The sequence below is a fragment of the Bufo bufo genome, chromosome 5 (assembly GCF_905171765.1).
Source record: "Bufo bufo chromosome 5, aBufBuf1.1, whole genome shotgun sequence".
Classification (NCBI taxonomy): Eukaryota; Metazoa; Chordata; class Amphibia; order Anura; family Bufonidae; genus Bufo; species Bufo bufo.
Window position 1 is genome coordinate 183567810 of NC_053393.1, and position 9431 is coordinate 183577240.

The following is a 9431-nucleotide window of genomic DNA, read 5'->3' on the forward strand; positions in this document are numbered from 1 at the left end:
GACTGTGGGTGATGCTCATGTTGAGGATATGTCATGTTTCGTCTTAAGCGGATTACCTACTCCTCTAGTGTTGGGGCTACCCTGGCTCACTAAACATAACCCCACCATTGATTGGCAAGCAAGGCAAATAAATGGTTGGAGTGACTTTTGCAGAGAGAATTGCCTCACGGCGTCTCTTTCAGAGGTTTCTACCAAGACTGTACCATCTTTTCTTTGAATTTTCGGATGTGTTTTCCGAGAGTGGTGTCCAGGAGTTGCCCCCTCACCGGGAGTACGATTGCCCTATTTATCTCATCCCAGGCGCCAAGCTGCCAAAATCAAGTTTATACAATCTCTTCCAACCTGAAAGAGTCGCTATGCGTACTTATATCTCTGAGAGCCTGAGAAAGGGACACATCCGACCCTCAAAGTCACCTGTTGCCGCTGTTTTTTTTTTTTTTGTTAAGAAAAAAGATGGTTCTTTAAGACCTTGTCTGGATTTCAGGGAGCTGAACCGTATCACAATTCGTGACCCATATCCATTTCCTCTGACCTGTTTAACCAGATTGTTGGGGCTAAAGTTATTTCTAAGTTGGATTTAAAAGGGGCATACAACCTAGTCAGGGTCAGGGAAGGGGACGAATGGAAGACGGCCTTCAATACCCCTGAGGGTCATTTCGAGAATTTGGTTATGCCCTTTGGTTTGATGAATGCTCCGGCCGTCTTCCAACATTTTGTGAACAGCATTTTTTATCATTTAATGGGGAAATTTGTACTGGTGTATCTAGATGACATTTTGATTTTTTCTCCTGATTTCAAAACTCATAGGGACCACCTACGTCAGGTCTTGCTGATTCTGCGGGAGAATAAATTGTACGCTAAACTGGAAAAATGTGTGTTTGCGGTTCCGGAGATTCAATTTCTTGGTTTTCTTCTCTCCGCTTCTGGTTTTCGCATGGACCCTGAGAAGGTCCGCGCTGTGCTTGATTGGGAGCTTCCTGAGAATCAGAAGGTGCTGATGCGGTTTTTGGGTTTTGCAGAAAGTTCATTTTAAATTATTCCTCTGTTGTTAAGCCACTAACTGATATGACTAAAAAGGGGGTAGATTTTTCTTCCTGGTCGGTAGATGCACTTAAGGTCTTTTCTAGTATCAAAGAGAGTTTTGCTTCCGCTCCCATTTTGGTACAACCTGATGTCTCTCTACCTTTTATTGTTGAGGTGGACGCTTATGAGGTGGGTGTGGGTGCGGTCTTATCTCAGGGTCCCTCTCCTGCTAAATGGCGACCGTGTGCCTTTTTCTCAAGGAAACTCTCCTCTGCAGAGAGAAATTACGATGTGGGAGATAGGGAGTTGTTGGCCATCAAATTAGCTTTTGAGGAATGGCGCCATTGGTTAGAGGGAGCCAGACACCCTATTACCGTGTTTACCGACCATAAGAATCTGGCCTACTTGGAATCAGCCAAGCGCCTGAACCCGAGACAGGCCAGATGATCTTTGTTCTTTTCTAGGTTTTATTTTGTTGTCACGTTCCGCCCTGGGGTTAAAAATGTGAAGGCGGATGCCCTGTCACGTTGTTTTCCGGGAGGGGGGAACTTAGAAGACCTGGGTCCCATTTTGGCTGAAGGGGTGGTCGTCTCTGCTCTTTATCCTGATTTGGAGCAGAGATTCAGGCAGCCCAGGCAGAGGCTCCCGATCTTTGTCTTCCGGGGAGGTTGTTTGTGCCTCTCGCTTTACGACACAAGGTTTTTAAGAAGCACCACGATACTGTCCTTGCTGGGCACCCGGGGAGTAGAGACTCAGTAGATCTCATTGCTCGGAGATACTGGTGGCCGGCTCTTCGTAAGACGGTTGAGGGTTTTGTGGCAGCCTGCGAGACCTGCGCTCGTGCCAAGGTCCCTTATTCACGGCCATTGGGTTCTCTCCTCCTGTTACCCATTCCTTCCCGTCCTGGGACGCATCTGTCCATGGACTTCATTACGGACCTGCCTCGTTCCTCGGGTAAGACTGTGATTCTGGTGGTAGTGGACCGTTTTAGCAAAATGGCACATTTCATTCCCTTTCCTGGGTTACCCAATGCTAAGACGTTGGCGCAAGCGTTTGTTGATCACATTGTTAAATTGCATAGCATTCCTTCAGACATTGTTTCTGATAGGGGCACGCAATTTGTTTCCAGATTCTGGAAGGCCTTCTGTTCTCGCTTGGGGATTCATTTTCTTCTGCTTTTCATCCGCAGTCGAATGGTCAGACCAAACGCGTCAATCAGAATCTGGAGACATATCTGCACTGTTTTGTGGCGGAGAATCAGGAGGATTGGTATTATTTTTTGTCCCTTGCTGAGTTTGCCTTAAATAACCATCGCCAGGAGTCCTCTGATAAGTCACCATTTTTTGGTGCATATGGGTTTCATCCACAGTTTGGGACATTCTCTGGAGAGGGGTCTTCTGGTTTACCTGATGAGAAGAGATTTTCCTCGTCTTTGTCATTTATTTGGCAAAAGATTCAGGGTAATCTGAAGAGGATGAGTGAGAAATATAAGCGTGTGGCGGATAAGAGACGTGTGCCTGGTCCGGACCTGAGTGTGGGTGATCTGGTGTGGTTGTCTACAAAGAATATTAAACTGAAGGTTCCCTCCTGGAAGTTGGGTCCTAAGTTTATTGGGCCTTACAAGATCTTGTCCGTCATCAATCCCGTTGCATACCGTCTTGATCTTCCTCAGACTTGGAAGATCCATAATGTTTTTCACAGGTCCCTATTAAAACCTTATGTCCAACCCACTGTACCCTCCTCTTTGCCTCCTCCTCCGATTTTTGTTGATGGTTATTTTGAATTCCAGGTCTCTAGGATTGTGGATTCTTGCATTGTCCGCGGTTCTCTCCAGTACCTTGTTCATTGGAGGGTTATGGTCCTGAGGAGAGAATGTGGGTCCCAGTGGCGGTCATTAAGGCCACTAGTCTCATCAAGGCTTTCCATAGGTCTCATCCTGAGAAGGTGGGTTCTGAGTGTCCGGAGTCCACCCGTAGAGGGAGGGGTACTGTCACCGCCACTTCTGTGAGAAGGTCTGACAGACGTCCTTCTCTACCTCTTGCATGATGTTCTTTGTTTTGGTTTCACTTTCTCATCTAATTTTCTTCTCCCAGGTGTCACCTATTTAGACTAATCGTCTTTCCTTTATATTCCCTCCCATACTGCCTCACTTTGTGGTTTATACTACTTCCTGGATTGAAGTGTTCACTGCTGGAAGCTTCTGCTACTGCTTGTTCAGATAAGTCCTTTCATGTATTGTGTTTCCTTGCTGGCTTGATTCTAGGTGACCCTGACTCCCTCCGTATGAAGTGCAGGGAGCCGGTGGTCGTGTCCCCTTACTATTATAGGGTTTTCAGGTGTCACACAGTCTAGGTACGGGGGCATACAATCGTCTACCTTTGAGACCCTTGTATGTGCTTAGCAGTCAGGGTGAGCTCTTAGGGTTTTATAGGGGTCACCTATATGCTCCTTTGTTTGGGATCAAGCCAGTCAGACGTTTATTTATAACTTCCAGCTATCTGCAACATCATCCGTGACAGTTATTTCAGGAACCAATGCTACATTGCATGAAGGATAACCTGAGCGTTCCAGGCAATAAACATGATACCATACCTGAGCGAATCAGGAAGCCACGTCACACCGTATGAAGAGTGACCTGGGCAATTTCACTTACACATACCTTGGCCTGAGCGAATCAGGAACCCATATTAAGCTGCATGAAAGATGACCTAGGTGAATCAGTCAATTCTATATGAAAGATACCGGACCTGAGCGAAACAGTGACCAGCGCCACCCTGCCGGACGATAAACCTGAATGACACATGATTTGAGAGATGTGCAGCATAACCTGGGCGAGCAAGACATGGGCAAGGCATGACCTGTAAATAAGCACGGCGAGCCTGAGTGAAGCAGGGCCGGCCCTAACTTGGAAACAGCTGAGTACTGTGGAGAAAGCCCAAACACCTGTGCACCTTGAGGAATAGAAGGAGGAGATCGTACAGAAAAAAGCAAGATAGGAGAGGACCATGGTACACCACCTTGGAAGTGATATGTGCAGCGTCCCACTACGTGTGTGTGGGCACTACTTAAAAGCACTTTTTACTCTATTACAAGCACTAGGTTGTCATGTATAACTTTGCATTTGTGTATCTGCAAAATCCCTGTTAACAGGCCTATTAGGTGTAATTTATACATCCCGCCACTAGATGGGGATAAAGTTCAGGTCCTATATATACTCAGGCCAGGACTAGTTAGTTAGTTGTTGAGGAGAGGAGATCAGATTAGAACAGATTAGTTCAGGTCAGTGGTTAGTGGAGGTAGAATAGAGTGAGACCACGGGTCAGTGTGAAGATCAGTGTGTATATTGACACTGAGAGAGTGAAAAGGTGCACTTCAGCACTTCAGCTCTAAAGAAAAGTTTTAGTCCAGAAAGGGACAAGAGAAAAGATTCAACTTCATCCAAAGGATAAAAGCCGTAAACCAGGCATAAAGGACCTTTGGGATATTTTAGGTGAAGGATACCACAGCCTCCGGCAACCTCACCAGAAGTTCCACTGATATTGAAATAACCTGCTGCTCCAAATCCACAAAAACCTGACAAGCCTACAACAGTGGATTTGCAGAATTACCTCTGTATCATCTAAAGACTGCATAATTGTACTGCTGCAACTAAAAGACATCCAAAGTAAAAGTGAGTTGCATCTTACCACTATCTACCTCATTATTACTACCTATGGTTGTACCACCATTAACGGTACTGGCGTCACGACAAAAAACATCAAGGGACTCAGCCTCAAAAGCACCCTAAGCACCCCTAACATCAAGGGCACCTCAACCACCATCTTGGCTGATGCTTCCTACCACAGAGTGTGCCCCGGAGGATTTCGTGCTGTCCACTTCAACACTGTGCTGCCAGCCCAGGGAGGCATTCTGCTAACCGTGAGTAAACTGATGAACTGTGTGTTATACCATTTGACCCCTCATCGGTCCACCGTGAACCTCACGTGTTCCCCCTGCGACTGGCTGGCTGCATAACCTTTTTATTGGCGTCACGAACAGGATATTAACCCTTGCGCCATATTTGAGAGACTGTCGCATGTGAATAAGCCCCTTTATTTGCTTGAGAGACTTTTGCTTATTGTGCGCTGTTTTGGGGTCCAGAACTGTTCAAACTGATTGCAAAGTATATGGAGGTGCTATACTAGTCCCCAGGATCAAAACCGCTGTGTCAAAAGTGAGAAAATCCAACATTTGTGTGTCACTATACAGTGGGGGAAATAATTATTTGACCCCTCACTGATTTTGTAAGTTTGTCCAATGACAAAGAAATGAAAAGTCTCAGAACAGTATCATTTCAATGGTAGGTTTATTGTAACAGTGGCAGATAGCACATCAAAAGGAAAATCGAAAAAATAACTTTAAATAAAAGATAGCAACTGATTTGCATTTCATTGAGTGAAATAAGTATTTGAACCCTCTAACAAAAAAAGACTTAATACTTGGTGGAAAAACCCTTGTTTGCAAGCACAGAGGTCAAACGTTTCTTGTAATTGATGACCAAGTTTGCGCACATTTTAGGAGGAATGTTGGTCCACTCCTCTTTGCAGATCATCTCTAAATCCCTAAGGTTTCGAGGCTGTCTCTGTGCAACTCTGAGCTTGAGCTCCCTCCATAGGTTTTCGATTGGATTAAGGTCCGGAGACTGACTAGGCCACTCCATGACCTTAATGTGCTTCTTCTTGAGCCACTCCTTTGTTGCCTTTGCTGTATGTTTTGGGTCATTGTCGTGCTGGAACACCCATCCACGACCCATTTTCAGTTTCCTGGCAGAGGGAAGGAGGTTGTCGCTCAGGATTTCACGATACATGGCTCCGTCCATTTTCCCGTTTATGCGAATAAGTTGTCCTGTGCCCTTAGCAGAAAAACACCCCCAAAGCAAAATGTTTCCATCCCCATGCTTGACGGTGGGGACGGTGTTTTGGGGGTCATAGGCAGCATTTTTCTTCCTCCAAACACAGCGAGTTGAGTTAATGCCAAAGAGCTCTATTTTGGTCTCATCAGACCACAGCACCTTCTCCCAGTCACTCTCTGAATCATTCAGGTGTTCATTGGCAAACTTCAGACGGGCCTGCATATGTGCCTTCCTGAGCAGGGGGACCTTGCGAGCCCTGCAGGATTTTAATCCATTGCGGTGTAATGTGTTTCCAATGGTTTTCTTGGTGACTGTGGTCCCTGCTAATTTGAGGTCATTAACTAACTCCTCCCGTGTAGTTCTAGGATGCTTTTTCACCTTTCTCAGAACCATTGACACCCCACGAGGTGAGATCTTGCGTGGAGCCCCAGAGCGAGGTCGATTGATGGTCATTTTGTGCTCCTTCCATTTTCGAACAATCGCACCAACAGTTGTCACCTTCTCTCCCAGCTTCTTGCTAATGGTTTTGTAGCCCATTCCAGCCTTGTGCAGGTCTACAATTTTGTCTCTGACATCCTTGGACAGCTCTTTGGTCTTTCCCATGTTGGAGAGTTTGGAGTCTGCTTGATTGATTGATTCTGTGGACAGGTGTCTTTTATACAGGTGACTAGTTAAGACAGGTGTCCTTAATGAGGGTGACTAATTGAGTAGAGTGTCTAACCACTCTGTGGGAGCCAGAACTCTTAATGGTTGGTAGGGGTTCAAATACTTATTTCACTCAATGAAATGCAAATCAGTTGCTATCTTTTATTTAAAGTTTTTTTTTCGATTTTCCTTTTGATGTGCTATCTGCCACTGTTACAATAAACCTACCATTGAAATGATACTGTTCTGAGACTTTTCATTTCTTTGTCATTGGACAAACTTACAAAATCAGTGAGGGGTCAAATAATTATTTCCCCCACTGTAACTGCTTGCTGTCAGTGAATAGACTGTTACTGTTTAACTAATATGGCCTCTGGAGCTCCGATTTAAAAAAAGAATACTGTGCCATCACTGTGCTAATTGGCGACACCCCCTGCAGAGCGGGAAACCAGTGTGCCGCCCCTTTATGCAAAGTTGTCCGGTTCAAGCCCATCCTACCTGTACTGTGTGGGTTCTGAGAGGCAGGCCCTGTATGCAAGCTCAGCGCCTCCTCCTCTGCTTGTGGACACATCAAAGGGAGACGCCGCGCATGGGAGGACGGTGTGACGTGCGTGCATCCCCAAGGTATCGCGAGATTTACACCGGCAAGCTGCCGGATCGCATCGCATTGCCTGTCTGCCCCCAAGTAACCACCGCAGACTGTAAGTTACTATTGCCACCTGAGAGTGAAGCACCGCTAGCCAGGAGCGCCATTAGGAATCCAAATAAGCGCTGCCTGAGTATTGTACTTAGCCGACATTGAACATTTAAAGGGCCATACCCCGAAAAAAATAAAAATAAATAGCAGTCGTCCATAGCAATGTTAAGTAAAGAGTATTACAAGCCACAATTAACCTATCTGACTGCAATTAAACTATTGTCAGCATGTCTGTGCAGGAAGATAACGTACAGGCTGACCTCCGCGGACGCCCTGCGGTAGCCGCAGCCGGTCCTAGCGCAATGACAACTGCTGCAGCACCAAGTTTAATGCCTTTAACAATGCCTTATTATTTTGGGGCCCCCTAGTTCCCACGTTATTCTGGTGAAACTCATACTTTAAGGGACTTTAAAGAAAAAATGCTTGCTGCAGATGGAGATTCTTCTTGCGCAATTAGAAGGAGCTGCTCTCAGAGAAGTGAAATCCTGGCCAAGTTCAGAGAGGAGGACACTGAAGCAGATATTTGAACGTCTCTACAACACCTTTGAACCCAGGACCGTGTCAGAAGTCAAGATGAGGTTCTTCAGTAAAAAAACAGCAAACGGGTGAGTCACTCAGAGACTTTGCATTATCTTTACAAGAAGCCCTTAGAGCTGTTGTACAAGTTGACCCCCGCGAGGCAGAGAATCAGGACAAAACCCTGAAAGAACAGTTTATTGAAGGTGTTAATACAGACAATTTAAAGAGCCAACTAAGAATGTTAGCTGCCCAGCATCCAAGTGTTGCTTTCCTAGATTTTAAAGAACTAGCTATCAGTATACTGGGAAAAAGTTCACCAACAGAACCCGTTGGATCCGCTGTAGTGCCAGTAACACAGCCGGTCACCCCTGTTAAACCTTTACCTGTCGTCAGTCAGGCAACTCAAGCCCCAATTCCTGACGCAGTTGCTACCCTTACTGAGCAAGTCCAATTCCTAACTAAAAGTCTGGAGAAAGTTCATAAAAAATTGGAACAATGGGAAAAGCCACTATTGCTGGAGGATGAGAAACCAGTATCCAGAAGGCTCTTCTCTCCTGATTACAAAGGGACTTACTCCAGAAATTCAGGCAGATGCCCATCTGACCGCAATAGTACCCCCAAGCGGCCTATCTGTACATACTGTCACAAACCAGTTCATACTGATGCCACCTGCTGGCAGTTAAACGGGTGACCCCCGAGGTCAGGGACCACCCCTCGGGAGGTAGATCAATAGGTCCAGAAGATCCTTATTGGATGCCAAGATATGTAGGATCCTGTCCAGAAGTGACACTTCAAATAAATGGAGTTCCTTTTGTTGCCCTAGTTGACACAGGATCCCAAGTCACTACCATACAACAAACAGCATTTGAGAAATACTGGGATCAAAATCAACTTACCCAGCCACCAGAATCCTGGATGAGTCTCATAGCCAGCAACGGCAAACCTGTACCAATACTGAGTTACTGGGAACCTACCAATCAAATAGGAAGAACCATCTTATCCCAACAAGGCATTATTGTAGTGCAAGTGAAGGAAAACAATAACAACCCTCCTATAGTCTTAGGCATGAATGTCCTTAGGAATTGCTATGTTGAAATGTTGGAAGCTTTACACCAATCAGTGCCTACTGCTTCTTTTGCTTCTAAGAAGGTAATCCAACAAACTATCTGTGTGCTGAATGCGCAACAGAGATTCGCTAATGAAAGAGGAGAAATTTGCTGTGTCCGCATCCGAGACAATCAACCAGTGATTCTCAAGCCCAACACTGAAACTCTCCTATGGTGCCGAGCTGTAGTCGGAATTCAAGGTCAAGACTACCAAGCCTTGGTGGAACCAGTTGTTTTGGAAGACTATCCTTTAGTCAGAGCTGCAAGAAGCCTGGTAACTGTCAGTGAAGGTAAAGTGCCTATTCGTCTCCTCAACTTGAGTGATCACAATGTCACATTAGCCAAGTACCATCCTATTGCACAGCTGATCCAAATCACCTTTCAAGACGTCATCAGTGTGACTACAGATCTCAAGAAAGTACACCCACAGGGCCAAAACTTAAACACCCCCTGGTGGAAAGAACTTCATGTGGGAGATGCTTCCACACCAGAACACCAAATAGATGGAGTATTGCAATTCGTGAAGGAACATCACCGTGCCTTCAGCAAA